Below are 18,171 nucleotides of genomic sequence, written 5' to 3' on the forward strand. Positions count from 1 at the left end.
TCTGACAATGTCCAACAAAACATAAAGTGCTAGCAAGGATACACAGCAAAAGCAACAATTATATACTGTAGCTGGGTATAGAAACTGGTCAACCACAACAGAAATTAGTTTTTTTACTGAGGTGAAATTCACATAACATAATGGAAATTAATTTTGAACTTGTCTAGTAGCATGGAAGAGGCCCACAGTCTATGACCAGTAATTGTACTCCTCTGTATCTTCCCCCAAGTAAACTCATATACATGTTCTCCTGCTGGAGGGGGTGGGGCTTGAACAAGAATATTCACAGCAGCTTTATTTAAAATAGAAAAAGAAAGTGGAGGTAGCTTCAGCGTTTATTCCTAATAGGATATGTGAGCCACAATATATTCATTCAGTGGACTATTACAGTTCAGCAAAGCGAAAAAATTCCTGCTACACTCAAAAACATGAACAAATCCAGGAATGATACTTTTAGCCATTGGTCACCAGTCAGTCAGAGGGGATCCCAGAAGCAGTGTGGGAGCTGGGGTCCCAAGACCCCCTGCTGGGCCAGGTGTGATTTCCTTCAGGAAGGGGAAGGGACTTGAAGAGGTCTCATGATGGCACCCACTTAGGGTGGGGGGCAGGTTGCAAACGGGTCATCAGGTAATCAGCAATTTACCACCAAAAGATACAGGAATATTTCACTTGTGTCCCAACCAGTGCCGCAGAGGTGGTCCGTACAGGCTATGAACATAAGAACACAGAGGTACGAACAGAACAATTCCATTTATATAAAATTCAGACATACACAACTGGAGATACTGTTTAGAGACACAAAACAGAAGAGGGTAAGACAATAAAGAAAAAGCATAGGGAAGAGAAACAGAAATTTCCAGAAAATGGTTATCCCAAAAGGAAAGAGATGGGACAGGACGGATGGGAGTACAGCTCTTCGAGGAGTGGTATGAGAGTAACATTTCTTCTAAGTGGACTGGTAAGTCCCTTTCCACCTTTATATAGTTTATAAGTGTTCTTTTCAATCTAGTAGCTATTTTATCAACGCTGTTTAAAAAGAAGTTCATAGAGAAAAATGGAGTAAGACACTCCTGTAACAAATGGCTGCGGTTCCCGCCCCATCTTTCCTAGTTGCTTGGCAAAGATGTTCTCCTCAGTGATAACTCATGGAGCTCTTAAACTCACTTCAAATTCTAAGAGCTTCCACCCAAATCACTCCAGAAAGATCCTTGCAGGAACTCTCCAGTAAGGTACAGTGAGGCCCAGCCTCCAGAGAACATTCGCTCTGACGCTTCTATTTAATGTAATCATAATCACAATACTGGCTTTTTGGTTTTGTTTTCAATCTCCTGGAATCTTCCCAAATTCTGAAATCTTTCAAATGAGGACATGGAGCAAAGGGCTCTGTCCTGTCTCTCTTGCCTAGATTTCAGGGGTGATGCTCTCATTTTAAGTCCTTTATCACATGCCTCAACTGTGTGGTGCCCCAATTCTTTGCTTCAAGATTTGCTGACAGTCAGGGGAAGTCGCTAAGAGTGTATTAAGTACACCTTGAGGGCCAATGAACGCAAGGAGTTTGGGAGGTTGCCTATGTGGGTTTTTTTTTGTTTTTTTTTTTTTTTTTTAGCAACTTCCGCCATGGCTGGAGTTTGTAGCTTCAACGTCCAATTTTTCAGCGACTTGGGAACAACCCCTCGGAGCAATTTTCCTTCTCCTGAAGCCAAGTGTTAAGGCTGCTTCGCAAAGCTACAGGGCGAGAGCGTTCCTCTCTCGGTTAGAGAGGGAGCCCTGTGAAAGCTCCCCGCCAGGAAAACAGAAACTCTCTGAAAGTGAGAGAAACTTTATTTCTTTGAGTACATGTTGAAAAGGCAAGGAAGGGACACCCGGGTGGCTCAGTCAGATAAGCATCTGCCTTCAGCTCAGGTCATGATCCCAGGGTCCTGGGTTCGAGTCCCGCATCAGCTCCTTGCATGGTGGGGAGCCTGCTTCTCCCTCTGCCTGACACTCCCCCTGCTTGTTCTCTCTCTCTCTCTCTCTCTCTGACAAATAAATAAATAAAATCTTAAAAAAAAGAAGAAGAAGAAAGAAAGAAAAGAAAAGAAAGAAAGAAAGAAAAGAAAAGAAAAGAAAAGAAAAGAAAAGAAAAGAAAAGAAAAGAAAAGAAAAGAAAAGAAAAGAAAAGAAAAGACAAGACAAGACAAGACAAGACAAGACAAGACAAGACAAGGAATCCGGTGGCCTGGGAAGAATCCTGGGACTCGCTCCTCTCTGGCCAGAAACGTGATTCAGAAGGAAGCTGAGGGCCTATGCAAATATTCTGCTGTTTGCAAACTTGGGGATCTGCCGAAGGGTTGAGATGGAGCCATCCAAAACATCAAGGGTCTGCTGTATTGACTCTTGATTGAGATGGTTTTCAGAATTCTTCTCCTTTCAAAATTCAATCAGTGCCTTTTTATCAGAGCTCCTCAGATCTTTAAGATAGCTTCAGCCTCTCACTGCCAAGCCTGAGAGTCCCATGAATGGCTGAACAGACTCACCTTGATGACAGGGGGTCAGCAGAGCATGTTCTGTACTTATAACACTACTTTTATTTTTCTTCATTGCTATTATTTGCTTATTCGCCATGCACGCGTTACTCGTTTTTTCAAAAAGTTGGCCCTGAGCCCCAATTCGAGGACCCATGTGTGTTCGGAGAGTGTCCAAGATTCCTGAGATTAACTTCCCTGTGCTTCTGCCTGGCATCACTGTCCTAATCTAAGGGGCATTCTCAGTTCATCTCCACTGCACATCTTTGTAGATGGAAAACCCCATTCTTGTCCTTTTTCTTGCAAGAATGCCCGCCACGCCTGGTACTTTGTAACACTTGGTAATGAGCGGAAGAATCACTGTGCATGTGTGTATGATTTTCATCAACAAGCTGGATCCACGGCCCAGGCACATAATCCCAAGTGGGAGCTCCCAAATGGGCAGCCCTTTGGGGAATGGGGTTCAGTCACATCCTACCATGACCTCCTCTGTCTTCCAAGCCCCCTGACTTTGGAGAAGACCCTTTTCTCTACCTTAGTACATAAGTAATCCTTTGCTTATGTAGATGGAACTTCTGGATAGTTTTGAGCATTTCTGATCATATTCAATGGCCTGTCGTCAACAGGTTTTGTGGGTTTTTTGCTTGTTTGTTTGTTGGCGGGGGGTGGTTTTGGCAAGTTCAAAATGTCTACAAATGATTTCCCAAAATGATGAATTTATGTGCATCTAGAAACTGAACCACTACTCTTCTGCTACTTTAAGCTAGAGTCTTCACATTTTTGACATATACATCAGATTCAGAAATATTCTTTAAAAGTGTCAGCCTTCAATTCACTGACCTCTGCCTTTGTTTTTCCTCCTGAATTTGTTTTTGGAGAAAACTGTTAACTCGGGAAATGGGCATTGGGTTAGGCAAAGCTTAGCCCTGCTGGTGTAACTCAGATATCCTTCCAGTTTTGAGCACGGTGTCTGAATGGCATATTAACACCACAGTGTAGAATGAGAGAGTTGCTGTGACATCCTGAACTCACTTTTCTGTCTAGTTTTTCAACAGCACATTGGTAGTGGGGAGTGCACAGTGTCTACCCTGACATAAGAGACACATGCCACTAGGGGTGACCTTTCCTGCTCCGTCTTTTCTATCATCGGGTCTCTTCCAATCAATTCCAGCACTCAAGTCCCCAAGTAGGAAGACTCTAAGTGTGTCTCCAGTCACAAGAAGGCCTGTTGGGTCTCCCGTGTTTCCCTCTCAGTATTTTCTGTAGATCAAATGTTACAACGTAAGCACTGCTAATACCAGCATAATAGTTCCCTGCTAAATTTCACCAAAAGGTCATAAAGTTCTCAATTAATTTCAACAGGAGTGCCGCATAGTTATAATTTTGATCAGAAAGCCCGTGGCTATCCAGAAACCTCAAGGGTTCTATTATCCTTCATAAATGCATTTTTCCTTTAAGCATTATTGGGGGAAAAAAAAAGCATTTGGGGTATACTATAAAATCTCATGCCTCCTTAAATTGGACACACATTCACACTGTTCTTGACACCTAAAGGTCATGATGAGCATCAGTTACTGGGCTACAACTCAGAGTTTGGAAGACCTATCAAAATACATAAAATTTCACTGTATTGTTTATTTTTATTTTTTTTTTTTAGATTTTATTTATTTATTTATTTGACAGAGAGAGATCACAAGTAGGCAGAGAGGCAGGCAGAGAGAGAGAGGAGAAAGCAGGCTCCCTGTGGAGCAGAGAGCCCGATGCGGGACTCGATCCCAGGACCCTGAGATCATGACCTGAGCCGAAGGCAGCGGCTTAACCCACTGAGCCACCCAGGAGCCCGACTGTATTGTTTATACTAAATACTTAGATTAGATAGCCCTACATTTCTATGCTTTTAATTCCTGTGCCTTTTAAATTTTATTTCCTTTTTTAAATTTTTTCTCTTTCTTACATCACTAGTACTTCTTACTGGCATTTATCCAAAAGAACACTAACAACCCGTATATCATACTGTGTCAATCTCTTCCAATTTGTTAGGGGTACTTGGCAAATTAAAACAAAGCCCCTCAGAACTTTACACAAACGAAGACTCCAGAAAGAAAGTATGAAACGATCTGCAGTGGTCAAAATCTATGAACTGTAGCTCATGGACCTTATGACATCTCTCTTGGTTTACCACTAGGAACCCAACTGGGTAAGTGAAATTGTACAAATGTGAATTTCAGATTGCTGCAGTATTATTCTGACCCTGGCTAGCCTCAGACCACGTGTTACTTTTTAACCCAGGCATTTTCTGCTCAAGATACTTCAGTGGGCTTGGTAAGGCTATAATGAGGATACCCATGTTACAGATGAAACACAGTAACATGCACCCGAGCCTGACCAGAAACACCAGCCCTCCCAGTTCATGAAACCAGTGTTCCCTGCCCCACCTTTTCTGGGCTTCTGCGGATTTGCAAACGTGGTCCCATTCGCCCAGAAATGGGACGAAGGACAGCATGTCAGGACCTCCCTGGTGGACAGTATGGAGACAGAAAAGAACCAGAAAGGCACCAGGAACTCCCAGAGCAGGAAGTGGGAGACAAGTTCGAAGCTATCCAGCTGTTACTCTAGGCTATCTCTCATCAAGCTGGGGCCTAGAATCTGCCAGGACTTCAGACTAAATGCATCTTCTTCCTCTTGCCTGGACCTCTCACACAGTCAACGTCTCAAAAGCCCACTTGGCTGGGGCCCCCAAAAGTAGCAAACCCTTCTCCACTGCAAGGAGGGTGGCAGCCTCAGCAATACAATGGGCAGAGACGAGTCAAGCACAGTGCCAGCTAAACACAGCCTGATCTGCTGCCATGTGTACACATTAGTAGCTATCTCTTACAGCAGAAACATGGGGGTGCTGGGGGGAAATAAACCAGGTGAACCTGAAGAGGCCAGAATTTCCCATCAAATTAACAAGTCTACCCAACAGCCCTCGGCGGAGGTGCTAAGGGGTGTGATAAAGGAGCCCCATGTGACAATCCTGTGTCTTCTGGGTGCCTTCACTAAACAGAACGGGGGAGAACAGAGAGCAAAGTGTCATACACACCTTCCCCTCCTGCCTGCAGATCTCCATATCTCGTTGGGACAGCTGTTCTCCTATCTCCCCAAAAAACCCCGCAACGTTTTAGTGCCAGAATACAAAGGGTCTCTGGCCTCTGCCAAAGTCATCACAGTTTTAAAAAGCCAAGGCCAGGGGCACCTGGGTGGCTCAGTGGGTTAAAGCCTCTGCCTTAGGCTCAGGTCATGATCCCAGGGTCCTGGGATGGAGCCCCACATCCGGCTCTCTGCTCAGCAGGGAGCCTGCTTCCTCCTCTCTCTCTCTCTCTCTGCCTGCCTCTCTGCTTACCTGTGATCTCTGTCTTTCAAATAAACAAATAAACAAATAAATAAATAAATAAATAAAAAGCCAAGGCCAAGCAGCTCAGCAGGCCTGGGGTTTTCTCAAGCCTCACAGGGCGGCCCAACCCCAGAGCAAAACTGAAACCCTTGCCTTCCCAGAGGCATGAAGAACAGCTGGGACCTAAAGCAAGAAGCCTGGGCCAGGTGCCCTGGATTCAGGATTGTGTTCCTTCAGTGAGAAAGCTAGGGGCCTTGCAGGGGCAATTCCAACCTTCTGGGTAGGGGAGGGGGGGTGACCAGAGGAAAATTCAGACAAGCAATAACTAGCTGAAAGGGTTATGGGAGGGTCTTCAGATCAATACCAATCCCAAGCCAATGCCACCCTGTCCCCAATAAACACGTGGTCTTGGCCCCTGTGTGTTTCACAGAAGTTGCTCAAATTGTTCCACCTTTCCCCACATTCCCCCTGCTCCCCCCCACCCCCACCGGCGTACACATGGTTACATAAAAACATCTTAAACGTGGGACCCAAATCCTTCAGTCCGGGGGAGGACCGGGAAACGATAGGGAGCTGCTCGGGCACACGGTCTGATCATTAGTTGGGGTTACATAATCATACAGACAAGGGCTGGAGAAGGTTCGGTGGAGCTCAGTTCAGCGCACACCCCATTCTCCACCACCACCCACACCCAGAGCCCAGAAAGCAAGCCAGTTTTAACACAACCGAAGCACACGATGTGGCTTGGGGGCTTGGGGGGCGGGGGCACCTGGATGCTGCTGCTGTGAAAATGCCAAGGGCTGCCAGAAACAGACCCTCCGGCCTGCAAACCACTGTCCCCAAAGTTCAAGGGAGGGCAGAGCCACAGAAGTTGTCCTGACTTGCAACGTAAACCGATGCAGCCACGCTCACCGAAACCAACGCCTGGCCTCCCCGCTCCTCTACACCACTTGGGTCCCAGCCTATGCGGGTTCAGACTGTCTGCCACGTTCAGCAGTCCCCAGGCAGCCCCTGCAATCTCAGCCGGGGCCATTCAGCACCACCCGTGTTTCTAATTTTGAAAGATGGTAAAATGTGGGGCACAGCTTGGAGAGGGGGGCACCCGCTTTGCTAGCCGTACGGCAAGAATCCCCAACAGAGCAGGAGTTTGGTTTCTGTTTGGTTTTGTTTGCAGGGGAGGCAGCTGGTGGTTCTGCTTTAGGAACATGGAGTGGCGGGGGGAGGAGGGGAGTTAAAGGGGAGAAGGGAAAGCTCTTCCACTGCCTTGGCACCCAGCAACCCCCACCACCACCACGAATCTCCTTTTAGGCAGCAGAGACCCGCTTGGGTCGCCCTGCACCCTCCCAGGGCGGCAGCCAAGGCAGCAGCAGGCAGCGCAGGTGCGGCGGCGGCGAGGCGATCGCCGGGCCGCGGAGGCTCCCGAGCGAGCCGGTGGCCCGGGCGCGGGTGCGGGGCGGCGGCGGGCGAGCGGGGAGCGCGCGGCGCGCACAGGGTTACAGCGGCGGCCGCCCGGATTGACGCGCGGGGGTCACTTGAGGCTCGCGCCGCTCCCCCGGCACCAGGCCGAGCAGCCGCTCAGCCTACCGAGGGCACCGCACGCCGCGCGGGCCGCCCACCGGCCACCTAGCCCAAGAAAGGCAACGACAAGACGGAATCGCAGCCCGCTATTCCACTTCCCCGTGGCGGCCGCAGGCAAAAGCACAATAAATAAAATCCAGCGCAAGGAATCCATCCGCCGAATAAAAATCCAGAGTCCCCTACCTTCGGCCTTGGGATGGCAAACTGGTCCTGTGTTCTCTGACCCACGGATCCAGCCCCTTCTTCATGAATTATTCCGGTCAGTCGGGATTTTGTGCATTTTTTTCATGAACACCTGTTTCAAGTGAGGGGTAAAGACCTTATTGGAAGAATTGTCCTTAAAAAATAACGCGTGCGTGCATACGTCCATCCAGGCATGCACGCGTGTTTGTATACACACATGTGCACACGGCGTGTACATGTACATTGAAGCACCAAACTAGGCAGTTGGATAATGGGAGAGTCGGCGGGTTGTGAGCATGCTCGTGCCGGGAACAGATCCACCCTCTGTTATTCCTCTGAATAAATATAAATCACGATCAGAAACCCAAACAGTAGCATCCCTCTTGAATTCCTGCTGCTGAAAAACACGGAATAAATTCAGCCTGCAGACACAGAATCTAATCAGCAGCTGTTTGCTGAATCCAGAGCCAACCCATGCCTTGCCTGTCTTTTCCACTATGAGTCCAGACCTTTTTTTTTTTTTTTTTTTTGAAAGGGGTTTTAACCTTTTAAAGATACAGTACACCAATTACCACTTCTGAATAGCTCTTCCTCCAAGTACAGGCGGCTAGTCCCATGCCTACAGCCACAGGGCAGGCTTGCACAAAGTGATGATGATTTCATTTATCTGTGCCTTTTTAACAAAATACAGAGAAAGAGAGAGGGAGAAGACAAATGCAAGGTATAAAACTAGAGACACATTTATTGCAGTGATGGGCTTCTCGGTGACTGATTGGTGTGTTACGTAAACACCATGATCCTTCACTTCTAAACACACATTGACGGGGTCAGGCAATGCGGGGGACGCCTGTCACCCCTCGCAAGCCCCTAACTGCTGTCCGAGGACCAGGGAGCTTGCGAAAGAGGCTGAAGGAAGTGGGGACTTGTGCCCCCTCAAGAGTTGGCACAATTTTTAAAGTATAATGTAATCTAGGACCAGATCTTATTCCAAGACTTTTTTTTTTTTCTCCAACCAGAATCTGGAATCAAAACTACTGCCCCAACCTTTAGAGTCTCTAGATTCAGACTTAGGCCTTTCTTTGAGATTTTGTTAACAACACTTTTTTTCCCCCAGGCCTAGGTTGAGCACATGAGGTAGAAACATGCAGTGGGGGAGGGGGAAGATAATCCCCAACCCCCATTTTTTTAAATTATTCATTAAGTATTTCAGCCACCCAGATGGTATTTATTCCAATTTTGTTTTGGTTTTTAAAGAGGTAGCACCAAGAAGGAACCAAAACTCCTAACCTCACTTATGTCTGAAAGGAGAGAAAATGCCCTTTCTGGTTTCTTTTTTCATCCAGGAGCCCCTGAGCTCCAGAATGGCACTGGCTGCTTCTCCTCTGGTCCCACCCAGCAGCAGCAGCAGCAGCAGCAGCAGCAGCAGCAGCAGCAGCAGCAGGAGCAGCTTACCTAAAGAGCAACCCTGGTGTTCCTACAGCCACTCCCTGGGGCATGTCCCTCTAGCATGTCCCCCTAGCATCAGAGCCCATTCCTTCCCTTGGCAAACCACTAAAACCAATGTGCTGTCCCCCTCCCACCTCGTGGCAGGCACTGCCTATGCTGAGCCCTCCCAGCCACACACACAGTCCCTTCTCTCCTCTCTTCCAGGGCTCTTTAGCAGAAAATTATCATATTTCATGTGTCATCACCCTAGCTAGCTGGGCCGGGCCCCGATTGGCTAGACACTGGCAGCCGGAAATGTCACCAGCCACACAGGTTGGAACTGGCTCTCCCGCGCCTTTGGCCACCAGGGACCTGAGCCCAGGAGGCAATGTGACAAGGCTCAGACCTACCACAGGGAGCCCTGCACTCCTTTCCCTGGTCTGGCCCCATGCCCTCTCCCAGCTTCTCTCTGTACCCAGCCCTGGGGGAGGGGACTGCTAAGGGATGTGGACAGAGTCTCTAGCCAGGCTGGGAGCCAGAGCTGCCTCCAGCAGCAGGGAGAGAGGGAGCCGCTGAAATTCCTCTTCTTCCCAGCATGTTGGGGAAGAAACTAAAGATATCTCCGTTGGGTTTTAAAGATTTGGAGAAAGTGTTCCTGACAAAAACAGTCTCTCACGTGTTAAAAAATAAAATTGTCAGTAAGGCTGGGTGAAGACAAGATTTTTTCACCCTTGGAAGTTTATCCGCTGCCGTTCTTTCCTGCCCATCCAACGTCCCCTGAACCGAGGTGTCACAATCATAATATCCCAAGGCTGTCAGGGAACCCAGCAGGCAGGTCAGTCCATCCTCTTCCCTTAAACAGAGCAGCCCTGACCCACCAGAAAACTACTAGAGAAGGAAGGAAGCTTCTTCACTTGGTGTTACAATGCCTCATGATATCACACGACTTTTCAAGAGTTGGGTGGCCTTTGCAGTGATCAATCCGAGTCACCGTGGCTCTGACTTAAGCTTCGTCCCTCTTGCCCTCTCTTCGGCACATTTAATGTGACCCGCCATTTGTCTCACCTCATTCTGTTCTCCTGACCAACAGAGAGAACATTTTGGGAACATTTTTGTGAAAGCTGATTCTAAAACCTTTTCATTATGCTGCTTTAATCTTTAGACCTGGAAGAAAAGCCTCCCAGAGCCAGAGGAGGCTGAAAGGTCATTTGGTCCAGAATCCATATGATGCTTCATTCTCCTCTATTTCCACTTTGGAGCTTTGGGTCTCTGGGATGGTTAGGTGGACACATACATTTACTTCCACTCCTCCAAAGGAAAAATTTATACAACCAAAATCCGAGTGGCAGTGCTGGGAACCAGAGAAAGATGCCATCAATAAAGTCAGCATTTTGGAAAATATGAAGAAGATGTGAAGTAGATGGAATGTGGGTGAGGACGTGCTGAAAAACCCCATGTCCTGCACAGACTTCCTAAGAAGAAAGTGCATAAGCTTCCAGAAAAGGGTCCTGGAAAATCCCAAGCTCAGAGGATCAGAGAGTGAACAAAAGGTCATGGGCATCAGTTCAGAAGCAAATTAAAGGACATTAGGAACAAGCTGGTTGTTTCCATATGGAATGACAATCATTCCACAGCACCTTTGGAAAGTGGAAAATTTGTCCCTAATAAGGGTAGAAGTCAAAGGCTGAATTGGGGCAAGCCCCCAGCTCATTTGGGAATGAGAAGAAGGAGGAGGAGGAGATGAGGAGGAAACGATTGTTTAAGGAATCAGAGGAGACACAAAATATAACAGAGAGATCCAGAATATCCAAAATTAGCCTGACAGGAGTTCCAGAAAGAGACAACATTGTTCATGAATGCAATAATCAAAGAAGAAAAAGAAGATCATTTCCCTGAGTTGAAGAAAGACTTTAGGCCTTAGATCATAAAAGTCTAAGTGCTAGGCAGCAGTGTGACTGAAAGAATTTTCAATTCTAGATGTAGCTGGTACTCTAAGAACAAAGAGAAATAACTACAAGCTTCCTGATAGGGGAGAAAAATCAGGCTGCTTAAAAGAAAAGAAAATCAGACTGCATATCATACTTCTCATCTTCAATGCTCTGCAAAGGCAGTGGCACAATTTTTATAGAATTCTAAGAGAATATTATTGTAACTCAAGAATTCTACCAGCTGCCAAACTATAATTTCTCTCATATGTGATGACAAAAGAAAGGCATGTTCAAAGACAGAAATTATATCACCCCAATACTCCTTTATTAAATTTTTTAAAAAATTACTTGAAGATCTACTCTGAAAAAAAAAAAAAAAAGCCAGAATAATGAACTCAAGAAAGGAGAAGATATGTTATATAAGAAAATATAATGCGAAATAAAGCCAATAAAAGGTGTGGTTAAGTATAAAAATAATTGATAATGTGGTTGTAAAGCTTAATTGTGAGAAGTTTTGAAATATTAGACAGACAGAGATATCAGGAATTAAAGTTTCATATGATTGCAACAACAGAAAAATGAAAATCTCAATAGAATGAGTAAGTAAAATCACTAGAATAAAAAATTGGATGAGAGGATCATTATGGAAGGCAGACAATTAGAATTCCATCTATCTCCTCTCTTCCCACAACCACATTAAAATGATAATAAGGAAGTTTTTAAAGTTGAAATACAGAATGACAAAGAAAACTGTAGAAGAGCAATTAGCCAAGAAAGTTAAAAAAGAAGGTTGGGGGGGGACTGAATTGATCAACTATATACTTTAATACTATCATAAATAAAACAGTATATAGCATAGATATGGAAACCTACAAAATGGATGAACAGAAATGAATAAAGTCAAGTAACAGATTCAAGTGCAGCATTTGCTGAAAACTGAATTTTCAATCAATAGGGAAAAGAATGTATAATGTCAGACTGAGACTACTTTTTAAAAATATCACTTCTAGGGCACCTGGGTGGCTCAGTGGGTTAAGCCGCTGCCTTTGGCTCAGGTCATGATCTCAGGGTCCTGGGATCGAGTCCCGCATTGGGCTCTCTGCTCAGCAGGGAGCCTGTTTCCTCCTCTCTCTCTCTGCCTGCCTCTCTGCCTTCTTGTGATCTCTCTCTGTCAAATAAATAAATAAAATCTTTAAAAAATATATATATATTACTTCTAAATCATATCTTATACAAAATATATTCTATCTTCATGAAAAAAAAACACAAGAAAAAGTAAATGTTATGATTTTGATCAGTAAATCATAGAATATTAGAAAGTTGTGATTTTTTTTTTCCCCTAATAGTGTTAAGAAGGTAATGTGGTTACCCCATCTCTGCTTAAGCCCCCAAAGAGATCCACCTCCTAGTCTCTGGAAACGCTGACTATTACCTTATATGGCAAAAAGTATGACTAACTGAAGGATCTTGAGATAGGGAGATTATCCTGAATTATCTGGGAGGGCCCTAAATGTAATCAAAGTATCCTTTTAAGAGGCAGGTGGAGGGCATAGAGGAGGAGGCAGTGTGACCATAGAGGCTGAGACTGGAGTGATATGGCCACAAACTGGAAAGCCACCAAAATCTTGGAAGAGACAAGGGCCAGAGTCATTCCCTAGAGGCTCTGGAAGGAGCACAGCCCTGATGACCCCTTAATTTCAGCCCAGTGAAACTGATTTCAGATTTCTGTTCTCCAGAACTTTAAGCAAACAAATACCTGGTTTTAAGCCACCTAGTTTGTGGTCATCTGCTACAGTAGCCATTAGAAACCAATACAGGCACCATGATGAGAGAGAGTACTTCCTAGAGGGTATAATAATGATTATCGCCTGCAACAACACTTGCTCTGTGCCTGGTGCTGCTAAACTACATTCATATCTAATTTCATTTAATTTGCATGGGAGTAGGGAGTAGAGAGTTGTGGTTAGTATAACTCTAGTACTTAGTAGTATGTATGCCTGAGCATGTTAGATAAACTTCTAATGCTGCTTTACCTCACCTGGAAAGTAGAGGTAAGAATGGCACTTATCTGATGGGACTTATTAAGAACAAAGCAAGACCATCTATGTAAAGAGCTTAGAATAGTGCCCAGTGATAAGGGCTCCATAAATGAGAAAGTCCTTCCTTATGCTGGGCTGCAGTCAGTCTCTCGTGGGTCCTCTCAGTGATTCTAGTTCTGCCCTTCGGATACACACTATTTAACTGTGGTTCAAATCTCCAAAGACAATGCCATCAGGAATCTTAGCTTCTCCAAACTAAAAATAAACAACGCCTTCAATAATTGCTCTTGCAAATTCATCCAGAGTCCTTTTCCAACCTGACACTAACTCTGAACACATTCTTACACATCTTAAGGTTTGGTCCCAGACTTATCACCATCATTGCTCTGGAATAGGAGTTGGCAAACTCCTTTGGTGCAGGATTTTTTTTTTTTTAATAATCCATGGTTTTTGCATGTTTAATGGATTGTAAAAAACAAAAGCAAGGTGTCTGGTTGGCTCAGTGAGTTAAGTGTCAGCCTTCAGCTCAGGTCATGATCCCAAGCTCCTGGGATCACTGGGGGATGGGCTCCCTGCTCAGTGGGGAGTCTGCTTCTCCTTTTCCCTCTGACCCTCCCCCTACTCATGCTTGCTTTCTCTCTCTCTCTCTCTCAAATAAATAAAATTAAAAAAAAAAAAGGCAGAAAATAATTTGCAACCATTCATGGACTGCAAATTCTGAAATATTTACTGTTTGGCTCTTTTTAGAAAAAGTTTGCTAACCCCAGTTCTACAAGATACTACACTTTTATCAACACAATGTAATATTACCCAAGACCCTTTTTTTGTTGTTGTTGCAAACAAATTGTGCTATTATATCATATATATATATATAAAATATTATATTATATTGACTTAATTGTAAGACTCTTACTGATTCAATCAGTATCCATTCTCCTCTCCTTATATACCAGTACTTTTTTAAGGCTAGGAACAAGGCTACTAGTTAAAGACTACATTTCCCAGCCTGCCTTGTAGGAAGATGTGGCCAGGAGGTTAGGTTCTAGCCAATGGCATATAAGCAGATGAGAATTGTAGCATTTCCTACTCCTGCTCTTAAAAGGAAGGATCATGCCCTCCCTTCCCTCTAGACTTTCCCAGTGACTGGAAATGGGAACCTGACAGCCTTGTGTATGAAGGGTAGTGGAGCAACAAGATAGAAGGATCCTGGGTTTCTGGTGCTGTTGTTACACCCTGTACTGCTTATTCTCAGTTTGTGAAAGAGAGAGACACATTTCATTTACTTATACCATTGCAGTTTTAGGTATAGGACAGAAAATGAATATGTGCCCTAACCAATACAAATATCGATTTCATCTCCTAAGTATCTTTCACGCTTGCTAAGCCACACATCTCCCCCATTCTGCACTTATGCAATTAATTTTCTGGGCCCCATAACAAGACCTTACATTTAGCTCCATTATATTTCATAGTGTGAGAATCAGTCCATCATTTTACCCTGACATCTGGGACCCAATTCTGCCATCCAAAGTATCTTCCATCCTTTCTAGTCTCACATCACTCTTCAAAAGGCACTTTAGTCATAGCACCCTAAAACTAGTATTCACCAATACCTGATTGAGATTAAGAATAATGTAATGGAAAGGATAGTGACCTCAGTTTATGGGGAAGAAATAACAGATTAAGCTAAATTCAAACAGAGGAGGAGGAGGAGAGGATGGAGATGAGCAGTTATGAAGAGCTTACTATGTTCCAGGCACCCTGTTGGGAATTCCCCCATTGTTATGGCATTTAGTAAATATTTAGTTCATTCATTCATTCATTCATTCATTTTTAAAGTAGTAATTTTAATTTTTAACTATAAACACCTCCTATTGGGCCAGAAAACCAAAGCCCATCCAAATCCCTCTTTGCCGATGGCCATGTGCATGCCCACCTTCTCTTTGGTCACCTGCAGAGTGCACTGCCAGCATTCCTTACCAGGCTCACAGCCAAAGTGAAAATATCCCAAGCACCTAACTCAAGAATTGTTCCAATGTAGGACACTAGACAGTATTTTTATAAACCTCTACACTGGGTCATCTTGAGACAGATAAGAAGTTCATATTGGCTCTCTGTAGAGCTGCATGGCAGAAGGACTGAGCAGATAGGTTCTGAGTGGGGTCATACCATCTGGGTTCAAACTCTGTAGACCTTGAGTTAATTGCTTAATCTTTTCTTGCCTTGATTTCCTTTTTTGTAAACTTTGGATCCTTACTACAACCATCAAAGCCAGATTTCTGCCCTAGCTTACAGATAATGAAGGTGAGGCTTCTATTTTTTGTCCAAAGGCAGATAAAATAATCATCAAATGAGGAGATGAGGATTAAACTCTAGGTTCATTTGATTCCCATCTCATGGTCTTTCCTCTTCCAAAGATAAAGAAGGAAGATATGATAAAGGCAGAAAATAAGTTACCAAATCACGCCAAAAAGGGTGACCTGCCCACCAGAGGTATGGCCATAAGACCTTCTGTGATGCCTAAGAAGACAATGAAATGAAGTTAATGATGGTTTTCTTCCAAATCCCTTGGAGAAGATGTCACTGGTTAGAGCTGAACAATATCCTAGGATGGCTCAAGTCCTTCTTCTTTTTAAATCATTCAGCTTGTCTGGGGGACTTCATGGGATAGTTTACAAAAGAGAAAAAAAAAAAAACAGCCAAGGCCAAGGTGTGTCCCCCTTCTTGCTTCTGCTTACCTAAAAGTAAATAATTTGGGATCTAAAGTCACACATCCACACACATATGCACATTACACACAAGTATGCATGCACACACATACACACACACACACACACAACAACAACAACAACAACAAAACCTTAGAACATTTAAACCTTAAGATGTGAGGAGACCCCTCAGGGACCTCATGGATCTATGGCAGATGCTGAATGTCACCAGGAAGTTCACAGACTCTCCAGCAGAAGTGTTTCTACAACAGGAAAAAAAATCTCTGACCCTGTCTAGAATCAATGCCCTAATGGAATAGTCATCAACTTACGAACAAGAAAAAAAGATATATTAAGATAAATTAGGAAAATATGTGAGCTAAAGTCCCTGGAAGCCTGAGGATCCTGTTTAAGATTGCATATCAAAATTCCTACAGAGTTTTAGAAAAATATAGGTTCTCCCAAGTTTCTACAGGAGGACCTTGGTATATACACCTCTTTAAATTTCCATAGGTACTTCTGAAAATCCTAGTGAAAAATTACTGCTGGCTTCAGCTGGAGAAAACTGTGGTCTCATCAAATTTTGCCAGGTCCAGATACCAACAGAAGAAATGTGATATAGAGATATTCTAACAGATGAAGGAGTCTAAAAATTATGTCCATAGATTCAGTCTATTAACAGTATAACATAAATACCATTGGTTAAAGTCAGAACAAGAAAGGAGTTGGAAGGTACGGGAACAGGGGCTTTCTAATATGTCAGAAAGCTGGAGGCAGAGACTGCTCAGCTGACCAATTCCTGGAGTCTGTCTGATTCTCCTTTTACTCCCAGATGATGATATGGCCTTACCAGACTGAGTTTGAGTTCAAAAGCTGGGAGAGCCCAATGTTGGTAAGAATTCTCTCCAAAGGAAGCATTAAGCCAAGTGATTAGATAAGTCCCTCCTATGTTGGAAACTTCTAGTGCAAAAGGAATATGATATAGCAAAAAAAAAAAAAAAAAAAAAAAAAAACAAGCTCCTCAGACCTCATAAAATTCTACATGGGGCAGCCAGTGACATGGCAGTCATGTGCCCCAAATGGGTACTCCAGGTCCTACACTGAGACAGGCCACCTGACTCCCTTTTCCATGTGACCACCCGGCTTCTGGGCAGTTTGCATATCTTGGCTAAATAAAGTCTATGTGTCTATGAGGTAAAGGAAGGGGGAAGTTTCTTTTCTGGCAGCCCACAGCCCACCCAAAAATGCTGCAAGAACAAACATAGGGAAATCATAAAATGCAGATATGAGGCCACAACTGCAAAGAGGAATCTAAACAATCCATAGGAACAGGATTAGAAATTGCAGTCAGATGGGAAAAGAGCTCTGACTAGAAAAGATCATGAACAACTACCACAAATTACATGTAACTTATTACATTCACCTGGGATCCAAAACTCAGATGGCCTTCGGGGGCCATACAAATAACATAAGAGTCTGAAACAGTGTAGTGTAAGCAAAGGAGAGCTATAGCAATCATGCTCCCCTGCAAATCTAATAAACAAACAATCAGACAAAAGCTGTGTTGGCTAGAAAGTGTTTGAATTAGAAGAGGAACTGCCAATTTGTACCCCTGGGCCCCAATGATCACAGTCAGTAATCTTTCTTAGAAAGATAAATATAATTGGTTTGTTTTTTTTTTTTTAAAGAATTTTAAAGTCATCATCACTTCCAAGACCTAGTTGAGACAGGATACAAAACCAAAGTATGATCTAGAAAAAGCTAAAAAATGTCTCTAAAAAACAGAATGTCTTCAAATAAGTTGGTCAGATGGTCCCATCAGTAATTCTCAGGTTGGAGTCCCAAGAGTGCAGTGAATCACATGGGGGGGGTGAGGTAGTATGCAAGACACTTTTCTAAACAACTCTCATATACAGGCTTAAGGTGTCCATTATACTCCCTAATAGTACAAAAGAGCTTCTGTTTCTTTCCTTGGAGATAGGTCATCAAAAGCTCTCCCAATTTTTTTTCTTTTTATTTTGAAATACTTTCAGACTTACAGAAGAATAGTAAAGATTGTACAAAGAATTCCCACATACCCTTCACCCAGCTTTCCCTGATGTTAATTAACATCTCACGTAACCACAGTACAATGATCAAAACCAGGAAACTGATACTGGTACCATGCTATTAACTATACATTTTCCTCTAATTCTGCTGGTTTTCCACTAATGTTCTTTTTCTGTTCCAGGTTTCAATCCAGGATTGCACGTTGCATTTGGTTCTTTCTCCTGGGTCTCCTGTGGTCTATGGCTGTTTCTCAGGCTTTTCTTGACTTTTCTGCCTTTGACACTTTTACAGAGCACTGGTCAGGTATTTTGTAGACTGTCCCTCAATTTGAGTTTATCTGATGTTTTCTCATGATGAGATTGGAGTTATGGTTTTCAGCAAGAA

General features: G+C 43.9%; 1 protein-coding gene across 4 annotated transcripts in view; it reads right to left on the minus strand.

Annotated features, from left to right (window-relative positions):
• HIVEP3 (HIVEP zinc finger 3) overlaps window positions 1–18,171 on the minus strand; it is a 456,791-nt gene that overhangs the window by 354,858 nt on the left and 83,762 nt on the right. For 3 of the 4 annotated variants that reach the window (XM_082687130.1, XM_082687128.1, XM_082687124.1), the window contains exon 2: window positions 7,639–7,750. The exons of the other annotated variant lie outside the window; for it this stretch is intronic. The gene's annotated coding sequence lies outside the window, so the exon portion shown is untranslated. The remainder of the gene's footprint in view (window positions 1–7,638; window positions 7,751–18,171) is intronic. 4 annotated transcript variants of the gene reach the window in all.

The sequence above is a fragment of the Mustela nivalis genome (genome assembly GCF_964662115.1).
Source record: "Mustela nivalis genome assembly, chromosome: 10".
In the NCBI taxonomy this organism is placed as follows: Eukaryota; Metazoa; Chordata; class Mammalia; order Carnivora; family Mustelidae; genus Mustela; species Mustela nivalis.